Consider the following 10,198-nt stretch of genomic DNA (forward strand, 5'->3'; position numbering starts at 1 on the left):
AACTAAACTAAACAGGAATAAGAGCTCCTTCTGGCCTACCACTCTGGTGTTGTTGCTTCACCATGAAAATGATTGGCCGTTGACACTGTGTACATACCTGAGAGCTGGCCGGGTAAGGAATGAGGCCTTGGTGACGCTCAGCTCATAACTCCTGCCTCTACTCAGGTGCTACTATAATCCCTTGGCAGTGATGCCAGGAAGAAAGTTGATGAAAAACTCCTCATACTGTGGGGTGCTGGTAAAGTCAATCCTATACAACCCCATTAGTAGAGCAAGCTCTGTGTGTGTCAATATCCCGAACGGCCAAAACCAAACAACCCTCGGTCTAACTCAAACATGCAAAGAACCTCGAGGTGGTGTCACAGTACACTTGCTCCTTTATTGAGAATAGACTGCTTCATCCTCCCAACTTCATCATCCTCCTTACCTCTTCCTCGAGCCCCAGCTAGGTAAGAATAGGCCAATCCACAGTACGAGATTGGCTAAACCTCTTTATCTTTAAGTGGGCTAAGCATTCTCGGAAGTGAACCTCCTGAAATGTAGGTACCGAGGGACTGGAGGGGTCGAGGTCTCCTATATGGCAACTATACCCGAAATTAATACCTCTGGTCTCTTTGCTCTGACCATCCTGCAAGAGAAAAATACGATGTTTAGAATACAAAAATATGAAATTTACTTAAACCAGGAGTGTTAACGGCCTGCTAATGGGAAGGTTTTCGACCTTAAACCTCGGGGATAGTCACCTTTACAGTGACCATACGACCACAAACCACGAGCTCAGGCTATAAGGACAGCTCCTGTACATTGGATCTCAAAACTTTACATATTTTGAGTTTACCGCATTCAAGCATTGCTAAACATTCAGACAATCATTTTCATACAACATTTTGATCATTGAACTTAAAAATCATGAAAAATGAAGATTACCTTTGAGACAAAGAAGAAGAAGAAAACTAGCTGGTGAAAAGATTTCAAAATCTTCCAACCCCATTCAAAAAGACTTGAAAACAACAAAGGAGAAAGAGAGGAATAGAATGGGAAGAGAGACAGTCACATGCGACAAAGAACCGGTGAGAAAGAATTCAAAATAAAGATCAAAGGCCGTTGGTGGCACTAAAACCCTAGGTGCTTAAAGGCATAAGCCTTGACCATAAATATCTCTAAATGAACAATTACGAGGTGCTTATGGTCGTAAAGCCTACCCTATAAAGGTACATCTCCTTAACAACCGAGGTTTCAACCAGTAAGAGCCTTTATATTGTAGCCTGTAAAGTTGTCTATCTTGCTCTTATAGTCTATCTTACTGGCCCAAAGTGCCTGTAAGGGACCTAGGTTGTTTCCCATGGAGGTTATGGGTTGTAAGGGTTTAAGTTTTTTGGATGACCCTTACATTCTCATTTATGGGTGTAAGTTACCCGTAAGGAACCTCTGAACTATGTTCACTAGGACTTATGGGCCGTAAGTGCACACGTAAGACTCTTTAGATTCCCCTTGCGGGGTAGCTTATGGGTGTAAGATGCCCGTAAAGCTTTTGGTTTGAGGCTTACAGCCTTACTTACCGGCGCAAGTAACCATTAAGAGTCTTGGAAAATTTGAGCAAAAATCCCTTTATTTCTTGCAGTTAAGCTCAAATACACATATGACTTGGAAAGCACAAAATGAGTGCCTAAGAAGGCAAACAACCAACCAACACAAGAAATCTGAGACACGCCAAGCAATTTATTGCAAACTTAAACAAAGCTATAAAACTACAACTAAAGACTTGACTCAACAAGAATACGAAAATTTTTTGCTTAAGTTGCCTCCCAAGAAATGCTTGTTTAACGTCACGAGCTTAATGTACCTGAAATACACATGTCAAGGACGCTTTTAATGAATAATTTCTCCACTTGGATCAAGAGTGTCACCAAAATAATGCTTTAGCCTCTGTCAATTTATCTTGAATATGTCATGTTTCGGGTGTGTTATTTCATTTGCTCCATGGGGAAATACTTGAGTGATGCAATAGGGTCCCATCCATCTTGATTTCAGTTTCCCTAGAAAACGTTTTAAGCAAGAATTATAAAGTAAAACATGATCTCCCTCATGAAACTTGTATCCCAGCTTAATCAATTTGTCATGATAAATTTTTTTGTGTCCCTTTTAAGTACAAGATTTTTCATATGACATTTGCTGCCACTCATATATCTCATTTAATTAAAGTTTCCTTTTTTTTCTCCTGTGGCATCTAAATCAAAATTTAAGAACCTAGTGGCCCAGTAAGTTTGATGCTCTAGCTCAATGGGTAAATGACATGCTTTTTCATAGACTAAACGGTAAGGTGATGTTCCCAAATGTGTCTTGTAGGCTATCCTATAAGCCTAAAGGGCATTATCTAATTTTTTGCACCAATCTTTACTTCCAAGGGTTACCATTTTTTCTAAGATTCATTACAATTCATGATTAGAGACCTCTACTGGGCTATTAGTTTGAGGGTGATAAGGATTAGCTACTCTATGGGTAACACAATACTTTTTAAGGACCCTCTCTAATTGTGTATTACAAAAATGTGTGCCTCTATCACTAATGATCAACCTAGGTGCCCTAAACTGGGAGAATAATTTTTTTTGAAATTGAAAAACAACCCTAGCATCATTAGAAGGCAAGGTTTGAGCTTCAACCCATCTCGAAACATAGTCTACTACTGCCAAGATATATTTACTGCCATAAGAAATAGGGAAAGGGAACATGAAGTTGATACCCTGAACATCAAAGATTTCATAATTAACAATGGGATTCTGAGGCATTTCAAAGCGGCGGAAATTGTTACATGTTCGTTGGCAATTGTCATAGCATTGAATGTATCTTTGTTTGACACAAAAAATAGAAGGCCAAAAGAAACTGGCTTCAAGCACTTTTGCCACAGTTTTGTTTGCCCTAAAATGCTCTCTTGCGGGTCCCAAATGGCATTGCCTTATGATCTCCCATCCTTCTTTTTTGCGAGACACACTGTTGGACAACCTGATCTACACAAACTTGAAACAAGTTTGGATTATCCCATATATAATGCTTCACATTTGCAAAGAATTTCTTTTTAAGATGTGAGATTATATCCTTGGGAAGGACTCGAGTTACAAGGTAATTTGCAAAACCCAAGAACCGTGGTGTATCAACCTTACCCAATGCACTGATACAATAAAGATACTCTTTAAAGAAAGAATCATTGATTTCCATTCCTTCTCAAAATTCCTACCCTGAGTGTGCAAAGTCTTGACAAGTGATTAGCTGCTTAATTCCTAAAGCCTCGCTTATCCTTGATTTCTACATCATATTCCTGCAAAAGCAAAATTCAACAAATCAACCGTGGTTTGGCATCGGTTTTGCTTAATAGACAATGGAGTGCGGAATGGTCTATGAAAAATATATGACTTTGGACAAAATAAGATAGGGATTAAATTTCTCAAATTCAAACAAAATAGCTAGTAACTCCTTCTCGGTGGTAGTATAATTTTCTTGTGCATCATTCAGAGTAATTCTAGCATAGTATATAGGTTGAAAGTGCTTGTCCCTTTCTTTGTCCTAAAACCACCCTAACTGGATGATCACTTGCATTACACATAATTTCAAAGGGAAGGTTCTAATTAGGGGCTATAACAATCGGTCTATTCACTAGTTTCACTTTTAGTGTCTCAAATGCCAATAGACATTCTGTCGAAAATTCAAAAGGCGTGTCCTTCTCAAGAAGCTTTGTAAGAGGTTAGGGTTATCTTTGAAAATGTCCTTAATGAAACACCTGTAGAAACCCGCATGCCCAAGAAAACTCCGTATGGTTTTTACTGAGGACGGAGATGGGAGTCTCTCGATAGTTTCAATCTTTTCTCTATCAACTTCTATCCCGTGTTGAGATATCTTATGACCCAAAACTATTTCTTCCATGCAATTGCCCCTTGATGTTTCATGAGAACTTCAACCAACCTCTTCTTTTGATCAGAAGATAAGTGGGTTGAGATGATGACTGGAAATTTAGAATTCTCAGCCAAAAAGGCATACTCTAAACGCTCAGGTTGCTTCTTTAATTCAAGTTTGGGGGCTCTTCGATTGAGGTTTTTAGTTTCTTGTTCTGACCACCCAGTTTCTCCTCAATATTTGGTTGCTCCAGCTCTAATGATTATAGTGCAATATCATTTTCTTGATGTTCCTCTTCATTTTCAACTAATACTGACATCACACTCTGAATCCCTGAAAATGATGAAATTTTGAACTCCCCTTCTTATTACTCTCCCAAAGAACCTATACAATGATCCAATGCTTCTTCTAAATTTTGTTGGCTTGAATCCTGAAATTACTTTGATTCAAACTGATACAACTGGTCAAATAACTTTGTCATTGTATCCTCCTCACTGTTCTTTGCATAGTAATCATTTTTCTCCTAGTGACTTTGTTCTACAAAACTGTCCATCCATGCTTTCATAACTGCTAGTTAGTCAATAAACTTTGCGAATCATTTTTTAGAAGAATAACTTAAAAATGATAACCAAATGAGAAAGGTAAATATATATTACTAAGGTAAAGAGTAAAAAGTGAAATTAATCAGAAAGGAAATGGCTAAAGTAAAGGATAATCAAAGTGTTCCTAATACAGCAACAGTGCCAAAAACTTGATAGGGACACAAATGTACGTGCTGATTGCGCAATAAAGTGTGCGTAAATGCAGAGTGTAAGTCCATAAGGAAGAAAATGAATACTAGCTAATAACCGTAAACCAGAAAAATAGCCTAGATGATTGAATGTTGTGTGTGTGAACAAAAACAAGCAAATATAAGAAAATACGAGAAGTAACAGGAGAGAAGCCAAGGAAGAAACTAAAGTCCAGGCATAGCATCCCTCTAGGGTTATGGAGTATAGGACAAAGGTTGTCTAAACATGCAATCCTATTTGAACGAAAAGATTTTCAAAATTATACTAAAACCTCGATTTCTCAAGTGAAGAGTAGCTAAAAAGGTGTAGAGCGGATACAGACATCCACACAATCGCATTAACACTCTATGAAACCTTATTATTGGCTAATGACAATCTCTTAAATAGACAATCTCCCCCAAAGAGAGAGATTACCTCTGATTTGAATAGAGAGCAGAAATGTGATTTCTACTGAAATTCACTCCATATGATAGCAAAGATCATGGAGATTATCACTAACTTACTCAGAAGGATTGTGGGAGATAAAGTCTCCAAAGTACCCTAATCAGAGGTGTACTCACTATCCTCTCGAATTTTCGGCAAGTCTATGCTAGATATGAATTTCATCTCGTCACGTAGCAATACCAAACATGATAATTAGGGCTTTCGCCTCGTTAACAATCAAACATTCAATCACACAATTAGACTCAATAGATATGATTACAATTAGGAAAACAATTAAAGCATCAAAGATCTAACAACCAATGTCGAAAGTATAATCCCTAGAGTTCAACTCTCCCCGAACATCTACAAATTAGCCCTCCATTAATGAAGGAAAAGCATCTAAGATACAAATAATAGGAGGAAACATGAAATCCATGAAAACCCCCTTTTTCAATCATGAGGATGAAGAATCGCCAGAGAAACCCTAGGTAAGCTTCCAAGCACGACGCCAAGGTGAACTTGACGGCTACAATCTTCAATCCCCTTAAATGTTCAGCTGAATCCCCTTTGAAATCACTCCTTAGGAGATGGAGATTCGTCTCTTATCTTCCCTAACTTCACATCCAAGAATTGTCAAATAGAAAAGAATTCGATGCCCTAAAAGTCCTCATTGAGACTATTGATACTCGACTGCTTATGGGCTTAAGGACATGACCGTAAGGGAGCTAGAGAAGATAGTCGTGAGCCTTAAGGGAACATTTACACCCATAAGTCACACCTATAATGTACTTTTGTCTGTGTTGCAGTTTAGCTTATGGTTGTAAGCGCTAGACCGTAAGCTTTAGTGTTCAGCTTCTTATAACTGTCCTTACGGGCATATACTGTGGTGGTAAGCTCCTTTGAATGGTTTTTACAGGCATCCTTATCGGCGCAAGCCTTGCCTGTAAGGTCCTCTGACTTGGCTTTGAATCCCCCTTACAGGCATACTCATGCCCGCAAGGTCCTCTAGAATTAACTTACGGTGATAAAGTTGGCCGTAAGCTACCCGTAAGCCACCAAGTTTTGCCTTGTCCTTATTCAAATGATGCTGACAGAGCTCCAACTTCATCGTTTGTGGTCTGAAATGCTTTTTTTGGCTCTTTCTCTCTCTCTCATATTGAAGTGCTACCCTAAGCCTGTTAATGCAAAACACACTATATTTAGCATCGAATTTCACAATATTAATCTAATTCATGCCAAATGAGTGTACAAAGTGATATAAATATATGAATATTGTACACTCATCAACGGGCAACATACTTGACAAATAAAGTTTGTGTTCCCTTTTACTTGAGTTGTCGTTATATTTGTATTAGTATGTGAATTCTATTTTAGAAAACCTCTTTATATTTGAACCTCTTATATTCGGTTGGTATTTAAAGTTGTAATTTTGAGGTTGTACTTTTGTTGTGAGAATAGTTTTGAGGCATTGCGTGCTTATTGGGTTTCACACCGTGGATATGCGCCCGTTTATCAGTGCATAGGGTCCGGCAAACCAGATTCGGGGCGTGACAAAGGGGATGATTCCTGCATTGAAAACACCTTCAGATTGGACAAATTGCATGGGCAGTATAGTAACCCCTTCAAACTTTGTTTGTGACATTTCAATGGTTTCATAACATTGCTCTGGTACCAAGATAAAGTAGAAGAAAATTACAAACTTTTATTTCCATTCGCACATTCAAATTACATTTACAATCAACAAATAGAGAAGAATCCCTACAAACAAGTTTTATCTCTCCAATCAATCTTTAATGAAAGAAATGAAAACTATGGAAATTACAAGGATATCAATTAGTAATTAATAAAAACTTGAATCAAGGAAATCTCAACATTTAATACGTATAGTCTCAAGCTTAGAAGTTCTTACTTAATCGTGTGCTATAATCGAAACTTATATTCTAATAGCAATAATATTAAATACTTTGATAATATAATAAGAAGAGTACAACTAATATTTACATTTTAAAAACACAAATATAATTTATAGATCATAAGCATGTACATTCTCGAAAAACATAAAACTAAAATGCAAAATTAATATATATATATATATGTATATACTCCAACAAGAACATGTGCTTATTATTCAATGACAATAATGTCCCTACTCTTTATTCTATTTAGGGACCGAACAAAAGTGCAAAACATGAGAGAAATCACACTTACACTCCAAACGAACACACCAAAAAACAAAAAAGCAAAAAAGAAAATAACAAATGACTCACCAAGCAAACAAAGCACACATTACATGACACTTACTGTTGACAATAAGATATTAACCCATCAATAATAATGAGTTAAAGACATGAGGAAAGCTCACTCATTCATGATCATGATAATCATGCTTATGATGATCATGATTATCATGATCATTGCCGATAGTTGCAAACTTCTCCAGAGGACCAGGATGCTCAGTCTGCATACGAACAACTGCTTTCCAAGTGTCCCTTCCAGAGATATCATGCCACCACCTTTGAACATTCTTCCTCTTATAAAACAACTCATTTCCCTTCTCAGTGGTTACAAGATAATGAGAGTTTGGCAAGTGAGAAAGATCAGCAAGTGTGAACTCATCTCCTGCCAAGTAACAACTCTCCCCAAGTCTCTCATCATAAACATCAAGTATCTGATTGAGTTTCTTCTCACAATGATCCACAAGATCATCGTCTGGCTTTAAACCCATATGCACTGCAAAGGCCAAGTTGAAGACAAGCTGGGAGGCAACTGGGTCGAAGGATTTAGCTTCAGATTGGAGCCATTGCTCAATGGAGGCTCTCTCTAGTCCTCCTGTTCCAAGGAGGTTCTTGTTCCCTTGATCCGCAAACTTGCCTCCTATGTACCTGCAAATTTCCCTTGAATCTATGAAACAAAAGAATGGAAACATTATCATGTCATCTTTATTTTGTTTTGGTATATATATTAAATATATAGATAAACAAACAGTAAAGTAAAATATGATGATGCTTACCTGATCATAGTGAGCTTGCCTTCTTTGAAAGTGACTCTGCCAGAGATATCCTGAAAGAGCAAAGAATGAACCATAGTGACAGCTTTGCATATGACATTTTTTTTATTATTTTTGTAACCAATGTGACAATCACATATACATTTAAGGGGTATAAGTACACCCATCTGATATGGGATTTGGGTTGTATGCCCTCTCTCACAATAGAGGATCCTTGGTACCACTGTATTTAGAGTGTTTCAAATTTAAGCAATGAAAGTTTCGTAAATGAAGCCTTAGTACCTTAAGTAGTAAGGCTAATACTGTTGAAACAAAGGCTCTTTATTACATAAGTATTATAAAAAGGAAAGGTATATGTATTATTATTTGATGAAAATTTTTTGAAAAAACTCAAAATAGAATTTGGAGTGTATTAAATTGCACTGTTTAAAAAAATCAAGCCACAAATCAAATATGAAATCACAGAAATTTAATAATTCCTAAAAGCAAAAAATATGAAGCTGATCAATATGACAAAAACGGAAAATGAGATACATATGTTTTTAAATTAAAACTGCAATGATATTTATATAACTAACTATATCATTAGACTGCAAAAAAATTGGTAGTTGGTGACTTACGTGAAACTAAAGGACCTTTGGAACTCTGAACTCAATGATTTGTAAGTAATTGAAGGAACATAAAAGGAACTTAGGAACTCGATGACTTACTAATTACCTGTAACTTAAGGAACTCAGGGGATTTATGATCTTTTTTGTAAGTGTCACCGCGAATGAATTGGAACTCCACATCCTTTTCAAAAGAGACAAGCCAAAACCCTAGCCACATCAGTGGATGATGGTAATCCGAAAACCTTAATGCTTGCTGCCATCCTCTTAACTCTTTGCTTAAACTCTCACACCAAATGCTTTGTAAGTGAGGATACAACAATGTAACACAATTGAAGGGCTATTTAAAGTGTTGATAACGATGAGAAGTAGGAATGAAGTGATTCTTCTTCACTCTTGAGTATTAAGGACGATGAGGAAAAGAAAAAGAGCAAAGTTAAAGTTAAAAAATAAATAAATAAATAATAAAATAGCTTCTTCTTGTTTCTTGTTTATGGGGACCATGATTAAATTAAACATGATATTTATTTTATTCGTTTATTTATTAATTTAGTTTTTATCATGACGGTTTTGTTTTCATGATTAGATTTGGATTTTTGAGTGTATACTCCCTGATTAAATCAGTAACTATATATAGGTATAAAAATAATGTTTAAATTAGCGAGAGTAGACCTTTCCACAAAAGAAAAGACCTTTCAGACAAAACCAACACCCTGTTGGTCTAGTAGTACTATGATCCTGTGTAAAATAAGGTTTAAATTAGCAAGAGTAAATCTTTTCAAAAAACCAACACCCATGTTGGTCTAGTAGTACTATGATCCTGTGTATATAAGTTTAACTCCCCCTACCCTAAAGTGAGAGAGCGTCGGTATAATTAAAAACCCGTGCAAACTCTTTGACTAGTAGATTGTTCACATTTGTCAAAAAAGAAGTATTTTTATATTATATATATAATTTATATTTGTATTAATTTTAAAAATATTTTAATCAAATCTTATGGGTTGGCGGACTATATACGTAAAAATAAGAATAAATTCCTGCTGTACATAGGTAATAACTTTTGGTTTTAGGGTTATCCATGCAAAATATTTTTCTAATATTTCCTAGGTCTTTTGCTCTAAATTTTTTTATAATTAATCTTTTGAATGATAATTCATAGAAAAAAATCTATCCCAAAAAAAAAAGTTTCTTTTTCTCTCCCTTCTAAGCGAAGATGGTTGTAAGATATGGCTTGATGCTTTCCTCTAAGAAAGGCATAATGGAGTAGCATATAAGAGTGGAATAAAAGGAGTTTCATTAGCATTCTTCTCCCTTTTGTCTGGCATAAATAATTAACACATTCATTTAGCTTTTAACAGTAAAGCAATGCTAGATATATAAAGTGCAATGGAAGGGAGGAATAAATGTATATATACAGACTTGTGTGTATGTGTGTACTTTTAAAGTTGGTTTTCACAAACTTGAATCATTCTTTTGTTAATATT

The 10,198-nt window shown here is 36.1% G+C and overlaps 1 pseudogene; it reads right to left on the bottom strand.

The window, feature by feature from the left end:
• Window positions 1-7,199: 7,199 nt before the first annotated feature.
• LOC120270529 lies at window positions 7,200-9,040 on the bottom strand (annotated as a pseudogene).
• Window positions 9,041-10,198: the final 1,158 nt, after the last annotated feature.

This window comes from Dioscorea cayenensis, chromosome 2 (assembly GCF_009730915.1).
Source record: "Dioscorea cayenensis subsp. rotundata cultivar TDr96_F1 chromosome 2, TDr96_F1_v2_PseudoChromosome.rev07_lg8_w22 25.fasta, whole genome shotgun sequence".
In the NCBI taxonomy this organism is placed as follows: domain Eukaryota; kingdom Viridiplantae; phylum Streptophyta; class Magnoliopsida; order Dioscoreales; family Dioscoreaceae; genus Dioscorea; species Dioscorea cayenensis.